Source organism: Chiloscyllium plagiosum, unplaced genomic scaffold (genome assembly GCF_037043375.1).
Source record: "Chiloscyllium plagiosum isolate Xiang-an unplaced genomic scaffold, Cpla_swu_hap1 HiC_scaffold_12, whole genome shotgun sequence".
Taxonomy (NCBI): Eukaryota; Metazoa; Chordata; class Chondrichthyes; order Orectolobiformes; family Hemiscylliidae; genus Chiloscyllium; species Chiloscyllium plagiosum.
Genome location: NW_028270150.1, coordinates 79,016,443 through 79,032,096, shown reverse-complemented (window position 1 = coordinate 79,032,096; position 15,654 = coordinate 79,016,443). Strand labels below are relative to the sequence as shown.

The 15,654-nt window shown below is 40.9% G+C and overlaps 1 long non-coding RNA gene across 1 annotated transcript; it reads left to right on the top strand.

Annotated features, from left to right (window-relative positions):
• The first annotated feature begins 529 nt into the window (after positions 1 to 529).
• On the top strand, positions 530 to 13,839 carry LOC122555005 (uncharacterized). Its single transcript, XR_006313130.2, has 3 exons — positions 530 to 775; positions 8,194 to 8,270; positions 13,594 to 13,839. It is a non-coding gene; the product is annotated as an uncharacterized LOC122555005 (long non-coding RNA).
• The last annotated feature ends 1,815 nt before the right edge of the window (positions 13,840 to 15,654 follow it).

Below are 15,654 nucleotides of genomic sequence, written 5' to 3'. Positions count from 1 at the left end.
TGATTGACTGCACGAGTTTGCATCACATTGGCAAGATGAGTTGTCTCAGGCAGTAATGTGTCAATCTAATTTGGAACTGGTGACATTTTGATGTACTGTGATATTTTAAATTTGTTTTATTGTGCCAGAGAAATGAAAAGAAAAAGCTATCTCGGGCAATTGATTAACGTGTAATGCCTCCTGTTAAAATAGGAAACATTTTTGACAATTATTCAGAATACCGTTCCAAATGCTGGCAGACTATATTTATCTATGTTACATGGGAGCAGCTGTATGCCTTTATCTGTAGTCACAGATGTATAAACTACAAATACCCGAGGCAATGTGTGTCATGCTAATGTTGCCATGGTGACAGTTTTCATGGCTTTACTGTGTTATCCTAAAAGTGGGTTATAAATAATTAAAGATGCCAGTGCTGAGTCTCTCGGTCTCTGTAACTGCTGCAGCCAGTAAAACAGAGGAAGTGTTTAGCAGCATGAGAGTAGAGATGAAATCAATAGGCAGCACATCATGGGATGACCTCATGTATACTGATAGGGAGGTGGGATTCCTCAACTGATTAGCTGTGCTTAGTGTCTCTTTTTAAGAATATGATACTGTGCTTTTATTTCAAAATGTATTTTCTTTCCCTACCCTTTCTTGAATGGGAATGGCTCCCTGGGGTCCACTGATACTGGCGTGAACAAAAGGAGCCTGGTGAGTTACCTGGCTTCTGCTTTGCTGTTGGAGAGATACTTTGCTTCTTGCTGGCAACTCCCTTGAGGACATGAGTCAGGTAAGGAAATCAGTTAATAAGGAATTGTTAGACCCTTCACCCATAAGAATGCATTGCTGCTGCTGCTATTTATCAGCATTTTATGTATCTGGATTTCCATGGTTTCTGGTTAGAAAGGAATTACTGTCTGCTAACAATGGTGAAAGTAAGACAGAAAATCCTATTGTTGATTTCCATATTGATAAAGATGGGCACAAATAAAGCATACCCACTAATGTCTAATGAGAATGCAAATGTTAGTGACATGATGGTATATACACTCTGATATCAGCAACTACGTGTCATCGAGACTCTGAGAGGTGAAGAATAGAATAACTGTATTGAGGAGCTGGATCGAAAAGATCAGTATTTGTACCTTAGTATGTAAATGAAAGAATTTATTGGAATATCTAGACAGTACTCACTGTTTGGTCAGGCAAAGACAGAGATGCAACAGTCTCAGAGTACGAACAGCTTAAGAAAGCACCTTCTAAATTGCAGCACTGACCCCAGATGCCAACATCTTATGGTCGTCAGAACCCATGACAACACCTCAACATATGATGTGCTATAATTCCAGCTGATGAAATACTGAATGAAACCTAGCCTGATAGACCACAAGTTTTACTTTTGCAATTTGAATACCACATACTCAGCAACCGAACATATTCACATGGCAGTCAATGTAATTTTGCCAAACGAAAAGCAACATTTACTACTCATTCATTCCTACTCTCTGCTTTCTGTTTGCAAATCAGTTAGCAATGGATCCTAGCAGTTTCTCTATTATAGATGTTAGGCTGAAAGGCATGCATTTTCCTGCCTTCTGACTTGTTCCCTGCTTGAATAAAGATGTTTACAAGTTGCCGTTTACCTGTCCAATAGGGCTTTTCCAAAGTAAAAGGAATTTTGGAAAATGATAACTGACGTCTCCAGTATCTCTGCAGCCTTTTCTTTTAAGAGTAGGCAGACCATTTGGCCTTGGGAAGTTGTCAGCTTTTAGATTGAATATTTTTTCCTGGTGATAGTGATTGTTTTAAGCTCCTCTGTAATGATTGTAACAAGGCCAGCCAAGTAGAACTCATACAATATGAGGTTCCTGATTGGGGCTGTTAATCTGGTCTAATCAGGGAACCTTGGCTGACATTTAAGGCTGAATGGTAAGGATATTGAGCCTTGGAATGTCAGATTCAGTGGCAGACATTGCTGTTGTCAAAGGCTATGCATTTGTAAATAAAGGGTAATTGGTGACGGGGTGCTCACCTCTGAAGAGATATTTTATTCTTCCCTTTTATCTTTTGATTTTCAATTGTCTTTAAGAAGTTATCGAAGTCTGTACAGTGAAGACAGACCCAATGTACCTATTCAATGCCTTGTGTTTCTTTGTTCTCAATTTTCAATTCCTCACTTTCTAGAGACTACACTAGTTTTAGTTCACCTTTTTCCATTGTGAAAACTCTTATGAATTGTTTTTATATAATTATCTAGCCTTTAATTATAATGTATTTGTAGTCATAGAGTAATACAGCATGGAAACAAACTCTTCAGTCTAACCAGTCCAGGCTGACCATAATCCCAAACTAGACTAGTCCCACCTGCCTGCTCCTGGCCCATATCCCTCCAAACCATTCCTGTTCATGTGCCTATCTAAGTATCTTTTAAAATATTTAATTGTACCCACATCCACCACTTCCTCAGGAAATTCATTCCACATGCAAACCACCCTCTCTGTGAAAAATTTGCACCTCATGACTTTTGAAAATCTCTCTTCTCTCACCTTAAAAATAGTCTTGAAATGCCCTATTCTAGAGAAAAGACAACAGTTTTAACAAGGTCCGCAGGTGGATCTCATAGAATATGAGTTCCCTGATTGGGGCTGTTAGCCTGCTCCTATCAGGGAGCTCTGGCTGACAGATATAAACAGGAGTATCAGAAGTTCTGCTTACTCTGAGAGCTGGCTCTGAGAAAGCCAGACCAGTGTCAAGTACTGTGCACACATAAGTAAGGCGTGACTTGGTAACAGGGTATCGGCCTCTGTGGAGTTACTTCACTACTCTCATCCTTTTTGAGGATGAGAAAGAAGTTCATCAGAAGCATAAAGCTGTCATCCTGGTTAGTGACTGCAATGACAGATGCCATTGGCTGTTACTTCTGACCCCATTGTCCTGATCTAAAGGGCTTCAGCCCTGTAGAAATGACCCTATTCCCTTTGTGATAAAAAAAGAAAGCCCTAGCTTTACTGCAGACTCCAAGAAACATTGTGGGTCCATCTTGCCCTCAGCCCCAACCACATGAAATAATTCTTTAAAACATACAAGTTTACGAGGAAAGAAGGAGATCAATTGCCCCATTGCGACTCACTTAGTATACTCTACTAGAGTGTACTGTCCCTTATTCCCCATGCCCTCCCCCCTTACTTAACCCTAATGGAGATGTTCAGCTTTGAAGTGTAAGTTATTGTAGTGGAGCCTACTGCATTAGTTCCATTGTCACTGGATTACTCAATGCTGCAGAAAGTGAGCAACTGGACACGTGGTCATTCAGAAGCCTGTATTGAGCACAACCTTTCCCACCAGTCAGTGTTCAGTTTATATCTGATGCTGCCCCCACTGTGACTGTCCTCAAGGCAGCACGGTGGCTCAGTGGTTAGCACTGCTGCCTCACAGTACCAGGGAACCAGGTTTGATTCCAGCCTTGGGTGACTGTGTGGAGTTTGCACATTTTCCCCGTGTCTGTGTGGGTTTCCTCTGGGTGCTCTGGTTTCCTCCCGCAGTCCAAAGATGTGCAGGTTAAGTGAATTGCCCATGCTAAATTGCCCATAGTGTTCAGATATGTGTAGATTAAGTGCATTAGTCAGGGGCAAATGTAGAGTAATAGGGGAGGGGAATGAGTTTGGGTGGGATACTCTTTGGAGGACCTGAGGTGTCAAATGGCCTATTTCCACACTGTAGGGATTCTATTCTAAATGTCAACACAACTATTTTCCGCCATGTCCAGTATTAATCCACCCACCTCTTAAGAGAATGATCTCTACTTCATGAACCTGTGACAGACATCCCAATCTTCAATAGTCCTTCAAATTCAAAAAAAAGCTATACCATTCAAGGAGATTGGATTTCCATTGCAATGAGAGTCAAAGAATGTTGGTTATACCGAAGGTTCAAGACTCTCACTACACATTAATTGTTTTATTGGAGTCTGTTGCTTAGTTTTTTGGTTAGCTTTTTGCATTGCCATCAATAAAATACAGGTAAAACAGATAATATGTGACTGGACTCGCTAGATGATGGAAATTCGAGAAGGAGTTCATGATAAAATGGGGAACTCAAGCAAGATAGGAAAGGGTTCCTTCTAGGTGCATAACTCAGTGCAAACTTAACAGGAAGCTATAGCTTTTGTTTTTGATCTTTAATTTTCCTCTAAAGAGGTAAACCATGCCCTCAATTTAACATCTTAATCCATATGATAAATCATTCGCTCAATACTACACTGAAGCATCACTTAAGTTGTAAGTTCCAGTCTTGGAGTTCAGCCTAAATCCATATTCGTCTGATTTGGAAAGCAAAGCATTATCAACTAAATCAAACTGATAATTTAATATGAATTCTAATTTATGAATCTACATTTACAATCTACTTATTCATCCCTGACATTTTGTAGATAACTTTACCTTGACTTTAGCAGCATAGGAACTGTAGCATTCCAGGTAATATTCAATCAAATGCAAAAGTCATTTAATCACTTTAATGATGAAATTTTTTCAGTACTTTTTCCAGAATTTTATATTGACTTAATCATTTTATATCCTATTAACAAAGGGATCTTATATTATTGAAAAGAGAATTGTAATTATATTTATTTTCCTCAGTCCTGATGGTTATCTGTGAATCAGTTGCAAAGAATCAAATTTACTGCAACGCATTGATGTCAAATTAATACACTGATTCTGCACCAATCCTCCAGATAGAGCCTTAGTCCAAAATTTCCTGTGGAGCTTATTTGCCCACATTGGAGCTAAAATGACCATTGTAAAGCAAGGGTGGGTGCAGTAATTTCTTTTTCAATTTTTCTTGCATCAGCAAATATTAAATGCTTCATAAACAACTTTTGCCTGAAAGAAAAAAAGCTGGACTTAATGTATTTCTCATAATTGAACCTTTATTTTGTTAAATGAGGATTCTGGCATGTGTAGAGGATTCTGCTTTAACAGTAGTGTTGCATTATTTAGCAAAAAGCATAAAATCTTACCATTGTCTACCTGACGTCCTTAACACCTATCAGCAGGCCTGCTGGAATGGATCCTCTTTCTGGACTAACCTTCATTTCTAAGTTCAATCCAAAAGGCAGTCGGTGGAAGTGGGTACTTGGTCAATTGCTATATTTAGCAATATGCATTAATTTCCATTTTCACTGCATTGCTATTTCGGCAGTACTAGAATGAGAGCCACAAAAGCATATTTGTGTTGTTAAAGACTAGGGTACTCAGAATTATCAGGTAAGCTGTGCTGTGCGATTGTGTTCATTCTGTCAATATTTTCTACAATGGGGCTGCAACCTCAGATCATTTTGCCTCTACTGCTCACATTGTCCTCTTCCATTATTATTATTGTGTACATTTCTGGAAGCCCTTTAGAAGACACTCCAGCTGCTTTGTCCTTCCGATGTCTTGGGAGTAAAGATATTGCGGTAGTAGTTCAGAAAGCGTGCTCCATGAGTCTGACAGGACTATGGTTGAGTAAAGTGCTGAAGAAAATCCAAAAATCCAACTTCAGAAACCTCATTTCCCCCAGTTAGTGGTGATGAAGGTAATGCTGCACCTAAATTTCTGTATGTAGCTCTAAGTAGCACACTCATCACCTGAACCCAGTGCCATTAATCTACTACAAAAGGGCAGAGCTAGCTAAACAAACAGTAGAGTCTTTGAGCTGCTGCAGTCCAGAAGAGGTACAACCAATTGAGTAAATTTCTGGGGATTTCCTTAGAAAAGCTGGTGCAATGCAATATGATTATGCCGTAGGGGTTGTGGCAAAACTGATCACACCATCTTGGATCTACTTCATCTTCATCAATAGTTTCCCTCCATCACAGGGTCAAAAAATAAGGATTGTCACTGATGATTACAATGTGTTCGGTATAACTTGTAATTCCGCACACTCTGAAGCAGCCCTGGAACTAAATGTGGACAATATTAAAGTGAGGGCTGTTAATGAGAAGTAACAATTATACAGTACAATTTCCAGGAAATGACCATCTCCATCAATAGAGTGTCTAACCACATGTGTTGTGATATCCTTGGCATATGGTCACCAAATATCCTATCGTCAATATCTTAGCCGTTGACTAGAAAGTTAATTTGACAGCCAATATATACTGTGTCAACAATAGATCAGAGACTGAGAGTTCTGCAGTGAATAACTCCGCTCTTATGTCCCCAAAGTCTGTCCAGAACCTTTAAGGGACAAATCAGAAATGTAATGGAATATGCTCCATTATCCAGGATCAGTGTAGCTCCACAAAGAGATCAGAAGTTTGAAACAATCCAGGACAAAGCAGTCCAATTAACTGCCACATTATCCACCATTCCCTCACCCCATATTGGCAGTGGTGTGTGCCATCTGTCTGCTGTACTGCAGCAACTCAACAAAATTTCTTCAAGTGAACCATTTAAACCTGTGAACTCTATTACATTAAAAAGAGCAAGGGCAGCAGATACATGGAAGCTCAGCTCAAAGTCATTTAATATCTGGACCAGGAAAAATAACACTGTTCATTGGTTGTTGTTATTTTCAGAATCATTTAACTTCCTCATAATCACTGAGAGTGTATGCATATCACATGGTCTGGAGTAGTACAAGGACAAATGAGAGTGGACAATCAATGCTGACCTGTCAGCAATACCATATTTCAGAATGAATTATAAAAAAGGTCTCCCAATCCAAAAAGGCTTCATAAACTTATAAACTGGTTCAGTTGGCTTCATTAGGGAGGAGTATTGAACCCCTGTCCCATCCTTTCATTACTCTGGCACTAGAGGATCCAATACTTCAGCCCATACCTTTCCATAGTGCACAGTAGAATGGGTTACCTGCCTGACTAGCAAGAGCACTGATGGCATGGCACAGGTTGAAGAATGTGTGCTTTTTTTTCATGTATTCATCAGACATAGACATTGCTTCCAACAGCAGCATGGATTGTCCATACCCAATGCTCTTGAAAGGGTGGTGTTGAGCCATTTTCTTGAGCCACTGCAGTGCACTTGGATTATAGCTTTTTCTGACAGTTTTGATGTAACTGAGTGGCCACTTCCAAAGTCATTTAAAAGTCAGCCATATCACTATGGACCTGGAATCGCAAAGAGACCAGAGGACAACAAATTTCATTCCCTAAATAACATGAGGGAACCATTGAGTTTTTACCACTATCCAGTAGTTTCATAGATGAAATTAATGACACTATTTGTATTCAAGATTTATCGAGTTTTGAGAAGATTTGTAGCTCAGGTTGAGACTTTAGATGTAGGTTTGCTTGCTGAGCTTGAAGATTCATTTTCAGACGTTTCATCACCATGGAGGTAACATCATCATGAGCCTCCGGTGAAGCACTGGTGGTATAAAAGCAGGTCATAAACACCAGCGCTTCACCAGAGGCTCACTGATGATGTTACCTAGTCTGGTGACGAAACATCTAAAAATGAACCTTCCAGCTCAGCGAGCAAACTTAGATCCAGATTCAAGATTTATATATTTTACTGAATTTAAAATGCCCAGCTTTTAAAGTCTGATGCTCAGATTATTGTTCTAACTTTCTGGATGGCTGGTCTAGTAACGTAACTTCACAGGGGCCAGTGCTGCTCCCCATGGATGGCACCTCAGCAATCCTTGAGCCTTCATGGAAACAGATTGCTGCACTCAAGTGGCACCCGACAAGCCCCTTTGAAAACTGGGCAGCAGCGTCTGAGCTCCCTCTGCAACGCCCAAAGGCTGAGAGGTCTGCTTGCACTCCAAAGAAAGCAGAAATGCCAGGTATAAGAAAGCTGAGGTGATTACTGAATTAAATATTTGGAAAATGAAAATATATTCGAATGATTAGTTGACATTATTGTTTTGACATTTTTTACATAAGTATGTTTTCCTCAAGTTATCTGTGCTGCACTTTAACATTGGTTAAGAGATTATTAATACACAGAAATACCTGGAACAAAAAGCAACTGGAAACTTCATAATAAAATTTGAGATTATTAGAAATGATAACATCTTTTCAAAATATACATTTGAAAAGGAATGTTGTTTCATTATAAAATAAATTTGCATGTTTGGACTGATGCTTAGGCAAACATGAGCTGTAAGGTTTTGACGTCTGACAGATAGCTTTCTTGAGATGGTGCTTTTGCTAAACACATCCTCAAGTCCCTGACAATATGGAAATTTCCTTTCTTACAGGTTACAAATCCATTCTGCACCTTGCTTTGCTGACATAATGGTTCAAGATTAAAGATAAACATATGAAATTTATTCAGGTATGCCATTGTATTTACCAGTTTTATTGTCACAGTTGAGGCAAGACATGAAATAATGTGTTTGGATAGTACAAGAATCAGATACTCCATGTAATTACAGTCCTGCATTCATTTGAAGCACTAACATGAGAGACTAAGTCTCTGAATATCACTACATCAGTCCTTAAAGGAAAGTGTAAGCTAATGAAGGAAAATGATCATTCGTAGTAATAAGCTGCTTCATTTCTTTAACGTAATTGCTAGTGGAAAGAACAGAAAAAGCATGTTGTTTGGTCTTGGATGACACAGAACAACTGAAGAGACACACGTCCCATCATCCCTTGAAATGTACCAGTGAAACCCACAACCATTTTTCACTGGCCATTGCAATGTTGAAATAATTGTTCTGTACAATTCAATTTCTACACCTCAGTGAACATTTTTCATCAGAGTTAAGAGATATAGCAGTGGCATTTCACTGAGACGTTCCTAGGTAACATGATTCTTGACTTATTTCTATATTAGATCAATGGCAGGGAGTGACCATTATAGTCTCAATCTCTTCATTGAAATGACCAAGCCACCACAAAGCCCTTTCATTCTCTTTCAGTTAGCAGGATCCTAAATGCTTGTGAATTGATGAATGTTTGTTTGCAATAATGAATGTGTTACTTATTGTGTCTACATGCAAATAATAAGATCATTTGCATCAAAGTACTTTGAAGTTAACAAAGAGGACTTTTTGGACTCTGCAATGCCTTAGCAGGAGGTATAGTTAATTAGAAACTAATAGTAGAGGAGCTAGATATATAGGACTTTAATAATTAAATTGGTGGGAGATAATTATAATTATAGATTATACATTCAAGGGGATGGGCTCATCCAGCAGGTGAGAACACTGGTTCCTCCACCTCTCTCAGCAGTCTCATTGGACAGAAAATACTTTCAATTGGAAGGCATTACTTGGACAGAGCCTGGACAATCTCTACCCAATTTGGTTTCGCAAAAATTGTCTGCAATATGAGTTGGCAATTTCAGTCAGAAACGTCACGAGAATTGCTGGTACAAGAAAATGAATATTCATCCATGGCGGTTGTCAGAATATTCCTGAGTTCACCTTGACAATGTAAGATGGTGTGCTACTCCATTAATGTGCAACTTGTGTGCAATCATTAGCACATCATCGCTTATGTTTGCTCAAAGATCCAAATATACAGAAATACCTGGCACAAAAGGAAAATTGAATCTTCATAATATCACCTGTAATATTCTGTTGGTGAACACCAGCTTTGCTGATTCCTTAACCTCTTATAATATACCTATTGACTATTGTTTGAAGAATACCAGGAATTGAAAGACTGGGTGTGTCACAATCCCATTTTCCCAATTCCTCCATCTCTGTCGCAATCCCATTTTCCCAATTCCTCCATCTCCATTACATCTGCTCTGATGAGAAGACATTCCACTCCCAAGCATCCCAGATGTCCACCTATTTCCAACAACTCTATTCCCCATCTCTGTCATCCAGAGAGCCCTCCACTGCACCTCCTTTATTCCCTGCTCCACAGTTCTAAACCAACCCCCTCCAAACATAACAAAGATGGAGTCTCACTTGTGCTTACTTTCCACCCCACCAGCCTCTGCACCCACCAAACCATCCTCAAACACTTCCGTCAACTCCAATTAGACCCCACCACCCAGAACATCTTCCCCTCCCCACCCCTCTCTGTCTTCTGTAAGGACCATTCCCTTCACCACTCCCTGGTTTGCATCACTATCCTCACCAAGCCCTCCAACACACACCCCCCAATATTTTCCCCAGTAAGTGAAAAAGATGCAACACCTGTGATCTGCCCATACACCACTCCCCTCACCTCCATCCAGGGCCCCAAATGGTCCTTCCAGTTGAGACAGAGGTTCGCCTGTCTCTCCTCCAACGTAGTTTACTGCATTCAGTGCTCTAGATGTGGCCTTCTGCACACCAGTGAGACCCAATGTAGACTAGATGTCCATTTCACCGAACATCTTCAACACGCCCACAGGGGCCAACCTGACCTCCCTGTCACTGCCCATTTTAATTCCCCTTCCCACTCCCTTTCTGACATGCCCATCCTTGACTTCATCTATTGTCACAGTGAATCAAAAGGCAAATTGGAGGAACAATACCTCATCTTCCGCCTTGGCAGCCTACAGCCCAGGGGACTTAACATTGAGTTCTCCAATTTCAAATAACCTTCCCAAGTATCCCCGGCTCCCTTTCGAGCCCCTCCCCCTCCCTTCCATCCAGATGCCAATGGATTCATCCATCCTATCGACCAACCAGGTTGTACCCACTACCTGTGTTCACTATCACAATCTCACTATTCTGCTACTCTCCCCATCCCTCATCTCTTTAGCTGTAGCTCCCCCTACCCCCACATCTAATCCTGAAGAAGTGTTATAACAAAAAAGTTGTATTCTCCATCTCCTGTTGCTGCCTGGCTTGCTGTGTTCTTCTGTCCTCCTGTTTGTCTAGCTTGGAGATCTTGGTTACTCAGTGGGGCTATGGCTTATGTCACCATTGAGAGTAGGACAGCTGAATGTGCTGCTATAATCGAGACCATGCACACACAAAAATAATCCCTGGGGTGCCAAAGCAAAGTGTCAATTACTGGTGTCATTCTTGGGGATACCTGACAGCAGAATCTAAGGAATGCTTCCGAAATACATTGTAGCATGTTCTGCACGTACTGTAACGATTGAAGGGGACGTCCAGCTCAATGATTAGATTGGAAAGTTATGCTTGGGAAAGAGCAAAAGCATTTGTGGGATGAGGAAGACCATCCATCTTGACCTCTCTTGAAAGTAGCTTTACGTCACCATAATCCAACAAACTGGGCAGCACGGTGGCTCAGTGGTTAGCACTGCTGCCTCACAGCACCAGGGTCCCAGGTTCAATTCCAGCCTCGGGCGACTGTCTGCGTGGGTTTCCTCTGGGTGCTCCGGTTTCCTCCCACAATCCAAAAATGTGCAGGTCAGGTGAATTGGCTATGCTAAATTGCCCATAGTCTTAGATGCATTAGTAAGAGGGAGATGGGTTGGGGTGGGTTACTCTTCAGAGGGTCGGGTTGGGCTGAAGGGCCTGGTTCCACACTGTAGGAAATGCAAAATCTGCAAGAAGACAATACACAAAGTAAGAATGACATTACACAAAGTAGGAGTAAGAGAGACCAAACATTTCAAGATTTTGATGGACACTGATTGGTTGGGAAGTCCAGGGCTAGGAGACAGAATCTCAAAGTTAGAGGCAGATCTATCATGACTGTAATTGGAAAACACTTCTACACACAAAGGGTGGTGGGAATTGGGGGCTTTCTTCTCAAATGGCAACTGATCAATTGTTAACTTTGAAACTGGAATTGATACTTTTTCGTTCACTAAAGATATGGAAAAAGACACGTAGACATTTAGCTTGCGGATCCGAAGAGATTTCATTGAGATGAAGGGCTAAATGGGTACTCTTGTTTCTATGGTTAGTAAACAATAATAAAACAAGTGGACTAAGTTTTGTGAAAGTGCTTTGCTTTTGGTGAAGCAAAATTCGGTTTTAACCTGCACTTTGATTACTATGTTATTCTTCAGCTAACACAAGCACACATTATGTCTCTTTTTCTGATGCCTGTTAGTATAACCTAATGTCACACTTAAAGGATGTGATTAACCATATGACAGAGTGACAACACAAGAAGGGAGTAATTCTAACCTTATAAAAATGGTAAGAGTGGTCAAACACAGTCTGCAAATTTGCTATCATCCATTTTTCAAAATTTCCCAAGTCAAAAATTACACTCTAATTGGAAAATCTCTTGGGTTGTACCCTATAAAATAACAAATTCCCAAAGAAATTGTGTGAGGCTTTTAATGTCTGGAGCCTGTCCTCATGCATCCTACATTCTTTGCATGACTGATATTAAATTGTTCTCACCGGATATGTAATTAAGCAAAGCGTGTAAGTGATCCAGCTACTGGTCAGACAAGATGCACTAAGTTCAAAATGATCAGTATGATCAAAATGATCAGTATGATCAAAATGATCAGTATGCCACTGAGAACCTTGCAGCATGTTTACAACCTAATTCTAAGAATCCCCATAAAATTTTGCTTTAGAAATATGAATATTTCCTCAATCCCACTTGCTGTACCAAAGTTCAGTAGACCTTCTATGATTACCACTAAAGTACACAAATTTGAACAAAATATTGTCTCCAAGGAAATGTTACTGGAATAGATTTTCAAGAATTACTGCTGCTACCAAAGAGGTTCATGATGGTCAGATTATCCCACATGATTTTCTCTACTCTTTTGTTTATCCATACGGGGTCAAACAGTGTGGTGCTGGAAAAGGCAACATCCGAAGAGCTGGAGAATCAATGTTTCAGGCATAAGCTCATCATCAGGAATCTTCCGTATGTTTATCCCCTTTTTCTCATTCCTGCTGTGGTCATTGTAGTGTTAAACAACCATGGCTTCTGATAAAAGGCTGTAACATCCCAGGATGATTCATGGAGAACAATTGATATAAAACAGTTCCCTGTTGCAACTGCAGATCAGTGATGAGTTATGATTAAAATTTTCATTGTTTATCTCTTCAAACTTCTGTCTTAACTAAATGGGTTGTGCTGATCAAGGTGTTTTATTTTCTGTTCTGTGGAAGGGTCACTTATTTTAATCCATGTAAGCTGATACTTCTCAGAAGATCAGGCGCCTACTCAGCTGCAGGCAGGAGAGGATTCCATGTAGTTGGCTATACAGAGCTTCAATGAAGTGCATAGGCCAACACAGGAGCAGCAGACAGAATTGTCGGAGGTGCTGGGCAAACTGGCTTGAAGGTTGGAGGACATCTGCAGGGTAGGAGGGTAGGTATGTCTGTGAAATTCTCTTCCCTTGAGAGTTGTAGAAGATTATTGAATAGTTTTACACAGAGTTGGACTGACTGCCTTGTTAGTCGAAAATCTAAGTGTGTTGGGGAAAGCAGAAAGTGGAATTGAGGCCCTAATTAGATACGTCATGATCTACTGGAATGAGATAGCAGGCTTGAACCTACACAGTTGGCATCGCACTGCTTCACAAACCAATCATCCAGCCAACTGAGCTAAACCGACCCCCAGTGAGTAGTGTATAGATGTTCTCATTCTACAGATTGGGTCACAGGGATTATTCAAGGAGACTGATTTTATTTTGTGTCACTTCTCTTCAGGACTGAAGCAAGATCAAAGCTTTACTTATTTCACGTTGTATAAATTGCTTTCCCACCCATTTAAATCTCCACTGCTAATTTGATTGAGATTACTTTGCTTCTTTCTAGATACTCTTTGAAAGAAATCGAACAACGACAACAATGAGGAACTGGTCTGATCACATCTGATCTCAGAGACGCTTAAGAGTGACCCAAGCAGAATTACTGAATATGTGGACGATCACAGGAGTACGTTACTGCAGATTCTGAAACTGAGAACAAAACATGTTGGAAATCACAACGGGTCAGAGCTGATGAAGAGTTATCTAGACTCAAAACGTTAGCTTGGGATTTCCAGCACTGCCAGTCATCCACATCCTGAATCACTAAGGTAAGTAGCCAATGGATGGTTACTCAGTGGGACATCTGGTTGGTGTGGACAGGTTGGACCAAAAGGTCTGTTTCTATGCCAGCTATTGGTCCCCATTCACTCACGTATTTTGTGAAGAACGAATGCCAGCACACTATTGATCTCTTAGCCCATGTTCACCATGCCCATTTCTACACAATCATCACACCAGCAGCAGTCACTAGAGAGCAATCGGGATGGCAAGGTTGGCTGGGCTACCCTTACCTCATTTGGACACTGCATTCCATTGTCCCATGCACTGCTCAGATTTACACAATCCAGAATATAAACAGGATATTTTCCTGATTTGCATGGTTTAGTACCTTATTCAACTGACTATTAGACACCTTGGACTTCTCTGGAAAATAAGCTATGTATGAAGTACACTGTCAACACCATACTGCTTACATTTTGCTCATCTTATTGTAAACGGCAGGATCACAAAATCTGATTCTTAACAAAAATACTCAAATGCTGCTGTACATTTTTGTTTCTCTCTCCATTAGTCATGTCATTCCAAAGTTTGAAACTAGTGTTTCAAAGTCACAGTGAAAATGTTAGAACAGGTCAGGCAGCATCTGGTAAGGAGAAATGGAAGAGAGGTATGAGTGTGCAACATATGATGTTTTGAGAGGATGCAGGGAGAACAATTTGTCACTTTTGAGAGATGAGTGTGACATTGCTACAAGGTGGTGGTGGATCAGATGAAGCATGTGAAGAAGTGGCTGGACAGAAAGGATCTACAAGGTTTTTTTTTCACTTGTTATTGGGAGATGAATGTCCCTGGCCAGGCAAGTATGAAGAAGGTGGTGTTGAGCTGCCTTCACGAACTACTGCAGTCCTTGAGGTGTATGGACACCCACAGGGCTGCAAGGTAGGTGGTTTCAGGATTCAGACCTAGTATCTTTTGGGAGTGTTATTGAGTCATAGAGATTTACAGCATAGAAACAGACCTTTCGGTCCACCCTGTCCACATCAACCAGGTGTCCCACTGAGTAACCATCCATTGGCTACTTACCTTAATGATTCAGGGTGTGGATGACTGGCAGTGCTAACGGTAGGTGGTCAGATGACTGTTGCCTGGACAGAGAGGAATGGATCCACCTGGAAGGTTTGCTGATCTAAGGCTGAAAATGTGTTGCTGGAAAAGCGCAGCAGGTCAGGCAGCATCCAGGGAACAGGAGAATCGACGTTTCGGGCAGAAGAAGGGCTTGTGCCCGAAACGTCGATTCTCCTGTTCCCTGGATGCTGCCTGACCTGCTGCGCTTTTCCAGCAACACGTTTTCAGCTCTGATCTCCAGCATCTGCAGACCTCACTTTCTCCTTGCTGATCTAAGGAGTGAGTTTGTAGCAGAAGGCGGATGAAACATTTGGCTCTCTGTTCTCACTCTGCTGCAAACAGTTAAAATACAGTGTCAGGAGTAAATGCACTAATTATTCTTATTCCCTCATGGGATGTGGACAACATTTATTGCCCATCCCCAGTTGTCCTTGAACAGGGGGTTAACTCCCTTCCTGAACTGCTGCGGTCCATTTTAGTGCAGGTAGGCCCACAATGTGTTCGGGAGGGAGTTCCAGAATTTTGACAGTGACACTGAAGGAACAATTAGACTTCTTAATTTCAGGATGTTGAGTAGCTTGGAAAGGAACTTATAGGTGGCGGTTTTCCCAGTATTCTTCTAAATGGTTGTGGCCATAGGTTTGGAAGGTGCTGTCTAAGGAGTCTTAGTGTATTTCAGCAGTGGTACACACTGCTACTACTGAGCGTCAGTGGTGAAGGG